Source organism: Homalodisca vitripennis, chromosome 8 (assembly GCF_021130785.1).
Source record: "Homalodisca vitripennis isolate AUS2020 chromosome 8, UT_GWSS_2.1, whole genome shotgun sequence".
Classification (NCBI taxonomy): Eukaryota; Metazoa; Arthropoda; class Insecta; order Hemiptera; family Cicadellidae; genus Homalodisca; species Homalodisca vitripennis.
Window position 1 is genome coordinate 6,346,115 of NC_060214.1, and position 15,265 is coordinate 6,361,379.

Sequence of the window (15,265 nt, forward strand, 5' to 3'; positions counted from 1 at the left end):
CAAAAAGAATGTTTTTTATTAATTGAATTTTTATGCCGTCAGACCCTTCAGCATTACTGCCAATACGGCGAATGGCTTTCAAAACATCTGATTGTATTACAGGTTTGAAAGTAAATTTGTCATATTCGTGCCGATTGATAGGCATATTTAGAAGTTCTTCAGCATAATCCGTAACTTGGTTTGTATTGACAGTCTGACAACAAGAAACAAAATAGTCATTAAGATCATTTAAGGGTAATTGGATCGGAGGAGAAGCGCGGTCTTTGCCCAAACCAAGTTTTCTAACATTGCGCCACAAATCGCTAGATGACTGTTTCTTTTCAAACAGTTTACGCGTGTATCTCAATCTGGAATTTCGTAGAAGTTGTTTAACTCTATTTCTAATTTGTCGATATTGAACTATTAAAACGGGGTCACTAGCTCGACGAGCTCTCCTATACAGGGAATCACGTTGAGCCATCAAGCTAAGAATTTCACACGTGATCCAAGGGACTGGACGCCGCTTTGTTATGCGTTTGGTAACAACTGGTGCATGTTTATCGTATAGCCCCAGAATGGTGGTGTTAAAAGCTTCAACCATGTCATCGACAGATTGCAATGTCTGTAGATTCTGCCATGGGGTCGAATAAACATCATACATAAAAGAGGCTTCGTCCATACTTTTAAAATCTCTGTATTTAATAAATTTTACTTTTGGCTTTGGAACTTTGACCTTGATAACACAGTACACAAGATCGTGACGTGAAACTGCTGGAATTGGAAGCTGCCCTAGATGCGTCACGTCAGAGGGGTCAGTAACAACTAGAAGGTCCAGAAGGGTGTCTGACTCGGCAGTGTGATGTGTCGGGGCTAGTGGCAGTATAGTCATGTTAGTAGAGTCGAACATTGTTATCAGTTGCCTAGTATTATAATCTGTCTTTTTTAGTAAGTTTGTGTTAAAGTCACCCATGATCAAGACTCGACTGTAGCCAGGCAGGTGGTGTAAGAGAGCATTTTCAAAGTCTATCAGATGACCTATTCTGGGAGGCCGATAGCACACACCGATCAATAGGACATCCGACACAGATAAACCAATTTCAATGAACATGAACTCAGGCCTGGCCGAGTATTCAGAGGGAGATGCGGACAAAAGCCTACACCTCAGACCCTCTCTGACATAAACCGCGACACCGCCACCAATCTTTAGAATTCTATCATTTCTTAGCAGCATTAGCCAGAGAGGGCCACCTCACTTGACAAAACACTCGGCTTAAGCCATGATTCTGATACGCCAATAATGTCAAATGTTTGAGGCCGAAAAATTTCTCTGATTTCGTCTATATGTCCAGGCAGTGATTGAGCGTTAATATGAGCAGCTTTAAAAAGTTTGTAATAAGGAGACAATGTTGAGGACAGGAGTTGAGCTGTGGAGATCACGTTTAAAGGAAGGGAAGAGAGTGCCGGCCCAGTACCGCGGTCGTCACCGCGCGAACCGCTAAAATGGATCCGCTGGTAGCATCGGCGGGACACACGGCCGACCAGGCAACCGCACACAAGCTGAACCGGCAGGAGCTCCTGTACACGCACACACTCACACTTACATTCATACAACATGTAATAAAAAAACAGATTCTAGAAATAAATATATACATAAGAAAAAACAAACAATTTTTTTATAACTAACGATCATAACAATGATGATCTATAGCACTTTTAAGCTCTAAGCTCATTTGTGTAGAAGAAAGAAAATTATATTTAAAATTTCCAGGGGTTCAGAACATTATATAAATTTGATCAATTAGGTCAGTAAATAATTGCAATTTAAATCAATGCAATATAAGTAAGTAGTAAAAATAAATTTAGAAATATAATGTAAGTATAAATAAACAGTAAAATTAGTACTAGCTATAACTTGTTATATAATTTAAAGAAATAAATAAATAAAAAATAATAAGAAAAATATATTAAAAAAATAAAAAATAATATGGTGTCTCACAGGAATCAATTTTGGCCCACTTTTGTTTTTTGTATATGTGAATGGAAGTTAGTTCGTCGAATCTGTACTGGAAACTCGCACAAGTCCTTGGAAATCAGTGATAGAGCCATTATAATTAAATAATTCCATATCCCGATAAATTTTCGTTGCGTTACACCAGCTCCAGGCATTGATTGGTTTCATTTTGGAGTGCACTGGAAACCCTTCAGCTGATGATTATCACTGAAATGAATGTCATGACTCCTTGTTAATTCGGAACTTTATGGATCGGACCAATATTTTGTAATGGATATCAACAGTGATTCCTTCTGATAGGTATCAAAATTACGCACGCTGAGGTGTTGATGTATTCACAGCAACTGATATAATGGTGTGTATGTCTCAATGTATATGATTCTTCAACTCTTACAGTTTGTACAGTAACAAAGCATTTGTCTGACTGATATGCGATAAGCCTAAAGGTTTATCTTTGTAGGCTTATATGACAATAGACAATAGACAATAGACAATATTCTTTATTAACATATTCTTCAAGAACAGTTTTGCGTCAAATATAACATGTGGAATAAATTCATAAAAATGTACATTGTCAAGTGATTAAACATGATTTGAATCAAGAACAAAAAACTCATCAAGAGAATAAAATGAATGTTTTTTTAGCCAGTTGCCAAGCCGTTGTCTCAGGTGCTGGTCATCTGTCCCCTTCACTGCTGCTGGAAGATAGTTCCAAAGCTTGGATCCCATGTAGCTTGGCTTCTCTTCATATTTGGTCAGGCGGTGTACAGGGAGGCAGTAGTTTGTTGCATGTCGGGTGTTGTATGTGTGCAGTTGTGATCCAGTCTTGAGTGGATTCAGAGTCTTTGTTCTAGCATATGTTATGGTCTCAAGTATGTACAAAATTCACTATAGTTAGGATTTTGAGCTCCTTGAACTTTTCCCTACATGATTCTCTGGGTGATAGATCACAAATTGCCCTTATAGCTCTCTTTTGTTGAATAAGTACACGTTGCACATTTGTCTTGGATGAGTTTCCCCAGACCAATAGCCCATATCGAAGATGCGTCTCAAAAAGAGAGTAGTAGGCTATTTTGGCAGTGTTGAGATCACTAATGGTCTTAATTCTTCTTATTACGTAGATTCCTGTGCTTAATTTCCTACAGAGGTTATCCACATGAGGTGTCCAATTTTGATGTTCATCGAGTGTGTGATGCCAAGGTAGGTGGTGCTGTCAGTAGTTTCCAGGTCTGGCAGTCTTGTCACTGTTTGTTTTTTGTTTCCAAAAATTAATTGTTTTGTCTTTGATTGGTTTACAACTAAGCTGATCTGTTTACAATAGTTAATTGCTGTGTTTAAAGCTGTGGTGGCAGTGGTTGCTATAATATTTGGATTTTTATTACCTAGCAGTAACACCGTGTCATCAGCATACATAAGTGGTGTACAATGGCTTTGTACACATGAAGAGAAGTCATTCGTGAATAAAATGAACAAGACTGGTCCCAGTACAGAACCTTGTGGCACACCTCTTGTTGTAGTCTGGGTTTTTGATTTCACAGACTGAATTGTTCCTTTATCCATGTGTTTAATCTCTACTATTTGTTTTCTGTTGAGAAGGTAGCTCTCAAACCAGTCAGCTGCTTTCCCCTCAATACCCAGGTTCTTAAGCTTTCCCAGAAGTTGATTATGGTCCAGACAGTCGAAGGCTTTAGAGTAGTCAAGGAGTATTGCCATAGGAATGTTGTCAGATTCTAAGTGGTCAATAATAGTTTCGACTAAGTCAAATATAGCTGTAGATGTTGACTTTCCTGCCATAAAACCATGCTGTTTGTTGTTTAACAGGTTATGTTGATACAAATGTTGTAATAATCTGGCTAGGACAAGTTTCTCTATCACCTTAGAAAATGTGCTGATAAGGGAGATGGGCCTGTAGTTGTTTTGCATCAGTTACATCACCTTTCTTAAATTTTGGGTAGACTTTTGCTACTTTTAGTAGTTCTGGAAATTTTCCTTGGGCAAAAGACTTATTAGCAATGTCAGTTAGTGGTAGCTGGATTTGTTCTTTGCAAGCTTTTACGATTTTTGCTGATATTCCATCCACCCCTGCAGACGGTTTTGCTTTGAATGTGTTAATTACACTGATTACTTCCTGTTCTGTAGTTGGGTGCAAGAAAAGGCTTGGTATGTTGTGATGTTGGTTTTGGGGAACTGGGAAAAGTAGTGTTGATCTGACCATTTTGTTTTAGAGTGTTATCTGCAATCATGACAAAGTGATCGTTTAGATGGTTCGCAACGGCAGCTGGTTCATTTACTTCCCGTCCTTCTATATGCAAAGTTGTTGGTAGCATTTTTCTTTCTCCCATCTTCCTTTCATTATTAATGATTTTCCAAAGTGTTTTTGGTTTGTCATTTGATAGGGCAATACTCTTTGCTACTTCTAGTCGTTTAACAGTTCTTAGTTTCAGATCACATGCTTTCTTTTTTGCCATTGCATCGTTCTTGTCCTCTTCTCGTCCTGTCAGGTTGTATTTGTCAAATGCCTCAAGGAAAATGTTCTTCAGTTGAACTGTCTCTCTGTCTGCAGACAGAAACTTTTTGCTTTGTTCTTTTCCTTTTTGACTTGGTGACAGGGCAGGTTATGTCCAAAGCATTTGTCAGAATCTTGCAAAAATTTTCATATGATTCATCTACAGAGACTGACTCGAGAACTATTTTCCAGTCTTGTAGGTCTAGCAGACTCCCCATGTTCATGATGTTTCTCGAACTGAGTATTCTATTTTCTGAAGTCAAGGACTGATCTTTGTGTTTCATTATGTTTCTAATTGTACATAGTTGGGCAGTGTGGTCTGATATTGCTGTATTAATGATCGTCACATTTAAGTATTCATGGTCCAGGTTTGTACAGACACAATCTATGGAGGTCTTTGATGTAGGCGTGATTCTAGTAGGAGGAAGAGACAGTCGTGTCATGTTATGACTTAAGAGAATTTCCGACAGGTGTTTTTGGTCAGGTCCACTTTTTATAATGTCAATATTAATATCTCCCATTATTAGCACCGGGTATTTTGATGTCGGTATTTTGTTTAATATCTCCGACATCATCTCAAGGTCTTCTTCCAGATTTCCCTGGTTTCTGTAGATACCCAGAACATAAACACATGTATGCTCTGTCTTAATTTTTACTAGAGCACCTTCTAATGTCAATTCTCTACAAAGATCAGATATGTCAATGGCCTCAGAGTGTAGTGAGATGTTTTCACTGGCATATATTGCAAACCCCTCCCTTCTGGTGATGTTTCCTGCTGAAGTATGTGATTAGTGTATATCCAGTAAGTCGTGTGTTAAGCAGGAGCGGTTGTTTTAGTCCATGTTCTGTAAGAATAAGTATGTCTGGTTTAGTACTGATTAGAAGTTAATTTACATGATCAATTTTGTTGGCTACTCTGTCATTGTTTTGGTGGAGAATTTTAAGGATGTCGTGTGTTTGTCTTCCATTGCCAGTTTTTGCTATTTCTAGTCCTTGGTTTTTGCTAGATGGCATTGTTCTAAAAAATTACTTGATGACTTCTGAGACATTGTATTAGTACTGTTATTTGTTCTCATGTAGGTGTCTGCTGTTCTCTTGATTTCGGTTGAAGATTCACCTATGTATTTGTTGAAGAAGTCTAAAAAAGTGTCATTGCTTTCGCGAATTTTTGCTGTCATTGGAGGTCCTTTGTGTACTCTAAAAGTTCCAAACACTTTGGGTTTTTTTAAGGTTTCCTTTGGAGTATATTTTGGATCTTTCTCCAGATGTTGCATGGGTAGGAAGCATTGTCCTTTTTGTTGACTAAAACCTGGATTTACTCCATTACTTGTTTCTTCTGCCTTTTTGGCAGGGTGGAGTATGGGCTGTTTTGATTTGCTCTTATCCATCTGTAGTGATATGCTGGAAGTGGTTTTTCTTGATGTTAAGAGTTTTATTTTTATTGGGAGTGTTGGCTCTCTTAAGTGTAGACAGGCTATGGATTTTTAGAGAATGGGGTATGGTGAGATCAGTTTGCTTGTTTGCTTCCAAAGTTACTTCTTGTTTACTTTGAGTCATCTCTGTCTCCAATCTTTTTACTTCTTGCTCTAAAATGTCTTGTTTGGATTTCAGTTGAGCCATCTCTAGAAGCAGTAATGTAATATCAAGAGAAGATTCTGGTTGATTTTTTGAAAAGTGTCTATTAGTGTCTGACTCCTTGTAAGGTCTGTGTTCTTCAGTTGTACAGTCTGCAATTACTTTATTTTGCTTAATTTCTCTTCTTAGTTGTGTTATTGTTTTTTCTAATTCTTTAATCTTTGTTAGGTATTCATTGAGGGTTTGAGTTTGTTTACAGTCTTGTTCTTCAAAAGCAGCTTTCAGATGAAGTCGGTGTTGTTTCTCTTTTTCAAGTTGTTTTTCTGTTTCATAAACGTTTTCTAGAAGAATTTCTATTTTTTTAAGGTATTTTTCTTCAGTTTCTTTAGTCTCCTCCAATTTTGCTTCTAGAGATGCTAAATTGGCCATGAGATTGGTCTTTTCCTTTTCAAGAATTCTTTTTTCTTTTAATAGTGCTGCACCGATTTTAGCTGCCATTTCTAGTTTTTCCTCATTGTTGTGTACGCCATTCTCTTCAAGGCTTCTCTCCAGTTCCTGAATTGAAGTATTATGGGGAGCGCTATGATTTGGGGTTGATGAGTGATACAGTGTGGCGGTGACCTGTGAGAATGCATCTCCTGTAAAAGATGGTGTGAAATCATTTAGGCTGGTGTCTGGTTGAACAGAATTGGGAGTATCATTGGTATCAGTATGGGATGGTTGTGAAAATGTAGCAGCACATTTGTTGCAGTGCCAAGTTTCAGCTTCAGCTTTTGTAATTGTTTTGAGTATTTTGCTGTCCATATTTACAATTAATTGGAACAATATGTTAAAATTGTTCCAATTAAGAAACTGGAACTTATAAAATAAGTATATACCAATACTTATAAATAGCTGGTTGGTTTTATTAATAGCTTATCAAGAATTTTTGTAGACCGTACAACAAAAAATTACAACCCACATATTTACAAGCCATGATGGGTTGTTTACAAGCATTCAGTAGTCTATAACGCCTTCAATCGTTGGATGCATTCTAGGGCACAGTAAATCTGCTACGGCTGAGTAGTGTCAGTTAAATCTCCTGCCAACTCCTGCACTCCTGATACTCTCTGCGTTGCCTTTTTTTAGTCTCATTTTTAGAGCGCATCCAGTCATGATGACCAGTTAGAATGAAATTTAAATCAAACTAATTATAACGATGTTTCAATCAAAAACCTTCAACTGTCTTGAAAACGTTTAGCCAGTTTCTATTTGGCTGCCAGAAACTACCTGAAGCAATCAATAACAATGCCCCCACTAATACCAACACTTCCACTTCCCTTCCTCAATAAGTAAGCTTGACACGTGCAGGCGCGGACTCGCTCGGTCGGTTATGACAAGTTATGACAGGCAAGGTCTCGGGAACGCATCGGAATGGGTTACTTTGCAGATGTCCCGCAGAATTTATCTGCTTCATCAGCCTCAGCCCCTGCAGTTTCCATTACATCGGTGGTGTATACTCCCCTTATTGTGAATAATGAAATAGTATAATGTTTTGTTGTTACAATTATATATAACTGTATATTTTAAAAATAAATATTCATTAATTACGTATGTCATTATTGTTACCGAAAATCTACATACACGTAAAATAATATATTTGTGTATTACTTGAAACCAAACTAAAATCTATTTCTTGTTTTTCTTCTTGCAGATACCCACTAAAGTAGCTACAAGCGATAAAATTTCATAATGGTAATTATAGGATTAAAATTAAACGAAAGTGTTTTAATAATTATATGCAAGTTCTATAAAAACGCATCTTGTATTGCGGTGGTATATGGATACAATGTTTCACTTTTCCTGAAAAGAAGAATTTGAGTTTTTGTTAACATAGAACTCCCCCTTCACTTGTTTAGTATAATATATGGTTTTATACCATCATCAAATACATGACTCCAATAATGGAACTTGCAACTAAGTTAATGAGTACATGAAAATTCGAGTACAGTAAATTCTACTACAACTTTTGTTACCACCTGTACTCAAAAGTCTAATTATTAAGTGATCGACTCTTCATATAATGTGTTGAAAACAACATTTACAATTGTTTTTCAATGTTTTTTTTGTAGTTTTGAGAGACTTGTTCAACTTTGGGCGTTGGCGGATGGTTTAAACAATTCAAGTAATGAAAAATGATACTTGACTTTAAATATTACTAAATGTTTATAATAACACTACTTTTTCCAAATTGTTTATTTTTTGACGAGGAGTTGCCTGCGACAAGTTAAAAATCTTGTGGAGTTGCTTGATGATGAAACCTTTGGTTTCAAAAGGCCTCGTCCAAAAAAAATTTGGAAAAAGTTGTGTTTTTATTAACATTTAGTAATATTTAAAGAATTTTCCAATTGCTCCAAGAGTCTACAATACTTGACTTTACTCAAAAAAAACCTTATCAGTTTATCTTTCTTCTTATTATCAAGAACAAGAGAACAAGCTCAAGAGCAATTCCATTTCTTAAGAAACCATTTCCTTGAGATAGTACCTTCTACACCCTATTGCCATTTATTACCTTTAGCCCTCATTCTATTATTGAGCTAGGGACAGACAGTGGTTCGGACCCTTGTTATAAATATTATTAATATTTAAAGTAGCATTAATTTTGTAGTATACCAATGGTTTATTTGAAAGGATGGGCAAACACATTAAAAAAAAGATCTTTTTTAAGTTGAATGAATAATGAATTTTCCTGCATTTAACTTATATGCAGTTTTTGTTTAAACAAGAAATTATAACTTTATTTCTCCATGAATTGAAAATTTATTACAGGTTTTGAAATATTTTAGAATATGATATAGTGCAGAGTATTTTTGAGAGTTTTTTTTAATTTTCAATTAACAGAAAACCTCTAGGTAGGCTAAATGATTTAATTGGCTGAAAACCACTTAAGGTACTAAGGTCTTCCTCCTCTTCGAGGTCGAGGTCTTCGAGTATATCTTGTAAATATAATAATCTTTTTAAGACAATAGCCTCATTAATAGTACCAGGAGAAGATGAAAAAGGGGTTTAACCTTGTTACATAACGAAAGATGTCATAAATCGAATTGTCGTCGGATAAATAGTTGTAGTACCATAAATATTAGTCAGCAGTAACAAAAAACCCCTCTTATAACTTATCTACATGGATTAGAGATTAAAAAGCTAATTCACATAGTTCAATGAAGAGGTGTGGGGCATTTTTAGTACTATATTTTGTAATAGGCACTTTCCAAACAGTGAAGTGTATTTACTAAGCGTTGTTTTGATTCATGACATATTAATAGTTTATTTAAATACAATTTTTATAAGAAACTTTAAACACATAAAACAAAAAAGAATTTGTAATAGGCTAATATTTATGCAAAATGGAGAATCGCGAGTGTTACAAGTGTGAACATTGTTTTGTAACACACGATACAAAAACGACCGATCTCTTATTTACGAGCCATAACGGCCCCATGATTGGCTCAGTTACGCTGCCAGGTTTGCGGTAATTGCAGTACGATTGTCTCATAAATCCGAGCTTCATTTGAGAGTTGAAATGTGAGTATAGATCCCAGCTGTGTGCCGTTACACTCAACACAAAATGTGGGGGGCGAAACTACTCGGTACATAACACATTAATTGCTCAAAAACATCGGTAAAAATTACAGGATCAGTTTAAATCCAGAAAACATCTAAATCTAAACATTAAATCGCATTACATTCAAGTATTATGTTTTTTTTCTTGTATAGGAGAGTTTCTGGAATAAAATTGTATATTATTGTTATTTTTTGGTGCAAAACAATAGTTTTGTAAAAGCTTATCGATTTCTGTACTTTTTATTTAATTTTTGTATAAAAGAAATAATTCACAAACTATCGTGCGTATGAAATTGAAATTCGTAGCCAAAATCTAAAATTAGAGGTGGTTCAATACTATTTTCTCTCTAATAGCATCTAGTTAATATTGGGGCGCATTAATTGTGTAATTATTTAGTTTTATCTTTTAGCACTCCAATTAAAGCCGTGTCCTTTCTTTATTTGTAAAATAGCAAGAACTCTTTAATTGCCTGAGCGCTAGTGAAGGTTGAAGCCCTTGGGAAGCGTAGACATAATTGTTTCAACCGAGGGGTGTGAAAATTGTATTTCTGCTTGTCTGATTGCTCACATGAAACCTTGAACTAATCTATAGTATTGAATTTGTCATGCAAGTTCAGAGGATTTTGTCACACAACATGTGGTGTTGCGTACTCTTATACCATATGGAATTGATAGTCAGCAACTATTACTATCCATAGGTATACATAGTACAGAGTATGGAAGTAATCAAAAGTATAAGTGTAATGTAAGATTATGGGGTTAATCGCATCGTACTCCTCGGATTGCTTGATCGTTAGTTAAGTAATCCAAATTGTGACGCAGCGTGGCTTGTGTATCCAAGTGATAATGCAGGATCCATTAATAATGAGAGGTGAAGGATTAAGCGCCAATAAGGAAAGACGGGTAACGCCACCCTGACACGGCGGTTTTGCCCTTCTCTATGCCCTTTAGAAGTGGTCAAGGGCTCAACCCTGGATGCTTCGATCTCTTATCATAATTATTATTAATTATTTACGCCCTTTGTTCTCTAGATTGAATTATCGATGTTTTTGTCTTTGCAACGCTAATAGTATAAATCCCATCCTTTGTGTACATATTAGTGTTTTTTGACCACAACAATTTTGAAGTAATGGTGCATTTCACTCATGCAAACTATTATTATCAATGATTATGTAAGTATATCATAAGATTCATTGAAGTTTTACTCACCGTACACGAAATTTTACTAAGACTTTTGATTATGCTATTAACAACAAATTACACATAAATCTAGTTTATTTCCAGGAACACTTTTGTTCGTCTGGATAAATGAAAGGAAAGTTGTGACAGCCATCCTCTTGGAAGGAAAATATTAAAACTGTATCCCTCTCTGATTCAAGCAGAGTCAATGTTGAATATTTAGTAACTTTTGAAACCACTAATCATATGGATAACTGTTTGAAACCGCAATCATAACAAGGTAAGAGTACATCACGTTCCATGTAACAGCCTTCGTTGAGGTTCAAAGCAATATTTCAAGTAAGCTAATTATTTTTATAGTTACGCTACATATGTTACTATATCACACGATAAACTGTCTTATGGTGTACACAATTTTTGTATACATTTATTTATTCTGTGATTTTTTCTTTACCATGATGGTTACATAAAAAATTGTTTAGTAACAACCAGCCAAATGCTAAGGAGTAACATACACCTTTCTGGAATTCAATGTTGCCATAATATTTAGTAGACTTTTGTATTCACATATATAAATAATAGATCCAATATGAACAGTAACTGAACCTATAGGAGAAGGTTAGGGTGGACATTACACGTTTAAGAGAGAAAGGGAAGGTACAATGGCAAAGGAAATATAAAGAGGAAATAGGGAGACCCTGTGGAAGCCCCAAGAGACCATGTGAGCACCAAGTATACAGGACTTAAGAAACTGACAGGAAGAAAAGAACTGGAAGTTCTGTGGAACAGGGAAGATAAAGGTAGCTAGTTGAACCAATATGCACAATAACAAAGCAAATTATACAAATGAGTATAAATAGCTGTAAGTTATAAACTCATATCATAGGCCTACGTTGTTCTTGTTTGTTAGTCATACTTTTAAACTTTGAAGTTGATGTACTCTACGATATAGTATTAACTATCTTCTAGTACAGTTTAATTTTTATAAGATCGTAATTTCAACAACTTTCCTTTTAATAAGTAAGATTGCTGGATTTGGAGGATTGAAAATATTGTGTATAATTGGACTGATTTTATTAAACGCCTCTTTATCTTGTGCGAGCACATAAGAACTTAAGTGCAATCGAACTTTCAGCAAAGTTTATTAAAAGTACCGGTAACAACAGTTTTATAGGAACCATTGTAAATATCTGGAACCGTGTTAGGACGACATTAAGACGATAACCCACCTGCGTCAGCCGGCAAATTGCTATTTAAGGAAGTGTTTGTTATATAACAGAAGAACAATCAACACTAGTGCAGAATAGGCTAGTTCGTATGATTTAAACTTTGATACTGTACCGTTTTACTGGCACATGAGGGGTTAGCTTTGAAATTTAAAACTTTTGTGAAGGTTCAAAATAAAAGAAAACCTTCTGAAATAAATAAAGTTCAAACTAAAATAACACTTCTTCTTAAAAATAATTACTGGAATTAAAATTAAAATAAAAACTTCTTGATGGCTTTTAAATTCAAACTTGTAATATATTCTTCACTCCCAAAATGTACAAAGTTCTTACAGCTTGTCTTTTATTCAATTTTCAAAATTCAAACATTCACACTCTAATATGATCTGGCAATTCTTCACTTAAATTTACCTTCAAAATTCAATTATATTTGTTACTAATTTTCTTTACTTTACTTTAAAAGTATTCTTCAGTGTTAGAGATTTAAAATCAAAAAAATATTGCTGAAAGCATCCGCAGGTTCGATGGCGATTAGCAAAAAGATTTACTCTAAGCACTTTCAACTCTACTCGTTACAATCACTTCCGATTAACTGAGACGGAGGTACGGCACGTCTACCTCACGCCACCTCTCAATTTCGTTATCAAACACTGCCATCTGCGATGCGCGCCTCGCCGATAGCAGCCTCTTTTGTACAGTCCAGCCCTTATCATTCTTCTGGGCCTACTCCTTCCACCGGTAATCCAGTTACCCCAGAATGATTATTTAATATAATCGGTACAATACAGTATGTTACAAAAAACCAATGATATTTATAAATTTGTAGAACTTTTATGTTTAAAGAATAAGATGGTAAGAAACCCATTATTAATTTGTTACATCTATTTGTATTACCTTACTTTTGATATTTGTATAAATATATAACAGTTTTGTAAGTTAAAATCTAAAACACAATTTTGCCATTATTTTTGAGCAGAGAGTGGAACACTCAACACAAAAGAAGACGTGACCTAAGTAACATTCGAAAATAAAGTTGTGAAAAAATATTGAAGCCAACAGAGAATAAAATACAACATGAAAATTAGAGTACCATCTTAATCTCCAAATTTTGTGACTAAAGACGGAGGATAAGGTTAAGGTGGACAGGATAAGTATAAGAGAGGAAGGAAAGGAAAATGGCAAAGGAAATATGGAAAGGAAATAGGGAAACCCTGTGGAAGCCCCGACAGCCGATGTGAGTATCAAGTACACAGGACTTAAGGAACTGTCGGGAAGGAAGGAGGTTTCTGTGGAACAGGGAAGATAAAGGTATCAAGGAAGAACTTTGGTATCAATTATCATGTGGTATTGTTTGCCTAAAAGAAGACATAAAAATAACTGTTTCATTTTAGGGAATGTAGAATACATACTTACAGTGCATTGATCTAATAAACAATAATTTATCCTCGTCTAAAGAAAGATTTGCAATTCAATATCAATTCATAGTAACGTTCTGTGTGCAACCAGTTATTAAATTGAAAATGGCAGAAAGTGAAGTGCGGAAAACAGTCGTTCACTAAAGTTATCGGTCATTTCTATACCTGTTCATAATTCTATGTTTTATTTAAATATATAAATTAACAAAGTAGACTTACATTAAACTCCACAAGCATGTCAGGCCAGAGTAATAGGGGTGACGAGGTGGTGAAGAGGCCTAAACTCATCTGACTAGGAACCGCACAAACCTCGTTATTGTTTAACTTCCAGTGAAGACAAGGAGACAAACCACGCGTCACTCTGAGTTACCGCTGTGTCACGTGTCATCTAGATCTCGTGTCAGGCGTGTCACACTTGTGCCATACTGTTAAAACCGAGGTTTATACGACATGTGCAGCATTTTAGGAGCCGTCTGTCTCATTACTGTTTTTACATTCATTTACATTATTGTTCACGCCGAAAGGTTCGTGGACCCTGGCCGAGCCGCAACAGTATATTCATCATACTGCACACCTAACAGCTGTTTTTTTTTTAAACATTTGAAGTCCATTATCACCATTTGTTTTTCCATAAAGTGATTGTTCTCCGTTACCCTATAACAGAGAGCTGCAAAAATCAGCTGGAGCACAATCACAATGCAAGTTTTGTGAACTTAAAAAAGCTCAAGCTTGAAAAAATTTTGTTATTTCTCCAGTAGAAGTAATTGCAAAAAACACGGCTCATTGTGATACGAAAATTGACAGTATCACTGTTTTCATTATTATGTAATGAAATAAAATAAAACGTGTATTTTAATTTTGTTTTTTTAATATAACAGTCCTTGTTCACCACTCGGTGCAAAAGATCCGGTCTACTCAATCATATAGGATAGAGTAGTTGCTATAGTTGCTACTCTATCCAGTCTATTAGAGACTTCGGCTTCGCCTAGTTCATTAAATACGATTATACTCCGAAAACAATAATTAGTGGACTGTTTTCTGTAATTGTATGAAAAACTATTATTTTTATCCAATAATTCAGTGTATGTGTTTATGTATGACCCGAAATCATACATGAATCAATAAATCAACTTTGTTGAAAATGTGAGTTATTCAACAGAAAACGTGGATCGTAATTTTAAAATTATGTTAATTTATTAAACTACTCGTAAATGAATTTATGATTGGATTGCTTGCATTGATTTCATTGCAGTATATTATAACCATTAGGCTATTTCATTACTACTCAGACGGGTGACGCAACCTCCGTAACACGCCCCTGTTGATGTGTACGCTGTGATGTGAGCCATAAAGATGGCTACTTTTAATATATCATATTCTGTAAACTATAGATCGTAAACTAACTTATTCTTTGTTCTTTGTATATAATATACACAATCAAAATACCTAATTTGGTTTAAGACATGTTGTATAACAAAAAAAGATTTTAAGGACTAAATAAAATGTTTCTCACTGACATAAATTGTTACGTTATTGATTATTCGGCAAGGTAAGTTTTTTCAGAGAAAAGGGTTCGGATGTTTATTTATTTTTTTTTTATTTATATTTCAGTTTTTCACTTATAGTAGCATTTCTGGTTCGAATTAGTAATATTATCGACGCCAAATTTGTGTTTTTTGACTAAAAAACACTTTGTACTAAGTAGAATAAAGTAAGATAGTCTTGTGAACTATGTTCTAACAATTTATGGAAAGGCGAGCTTATCCTTTGGAGA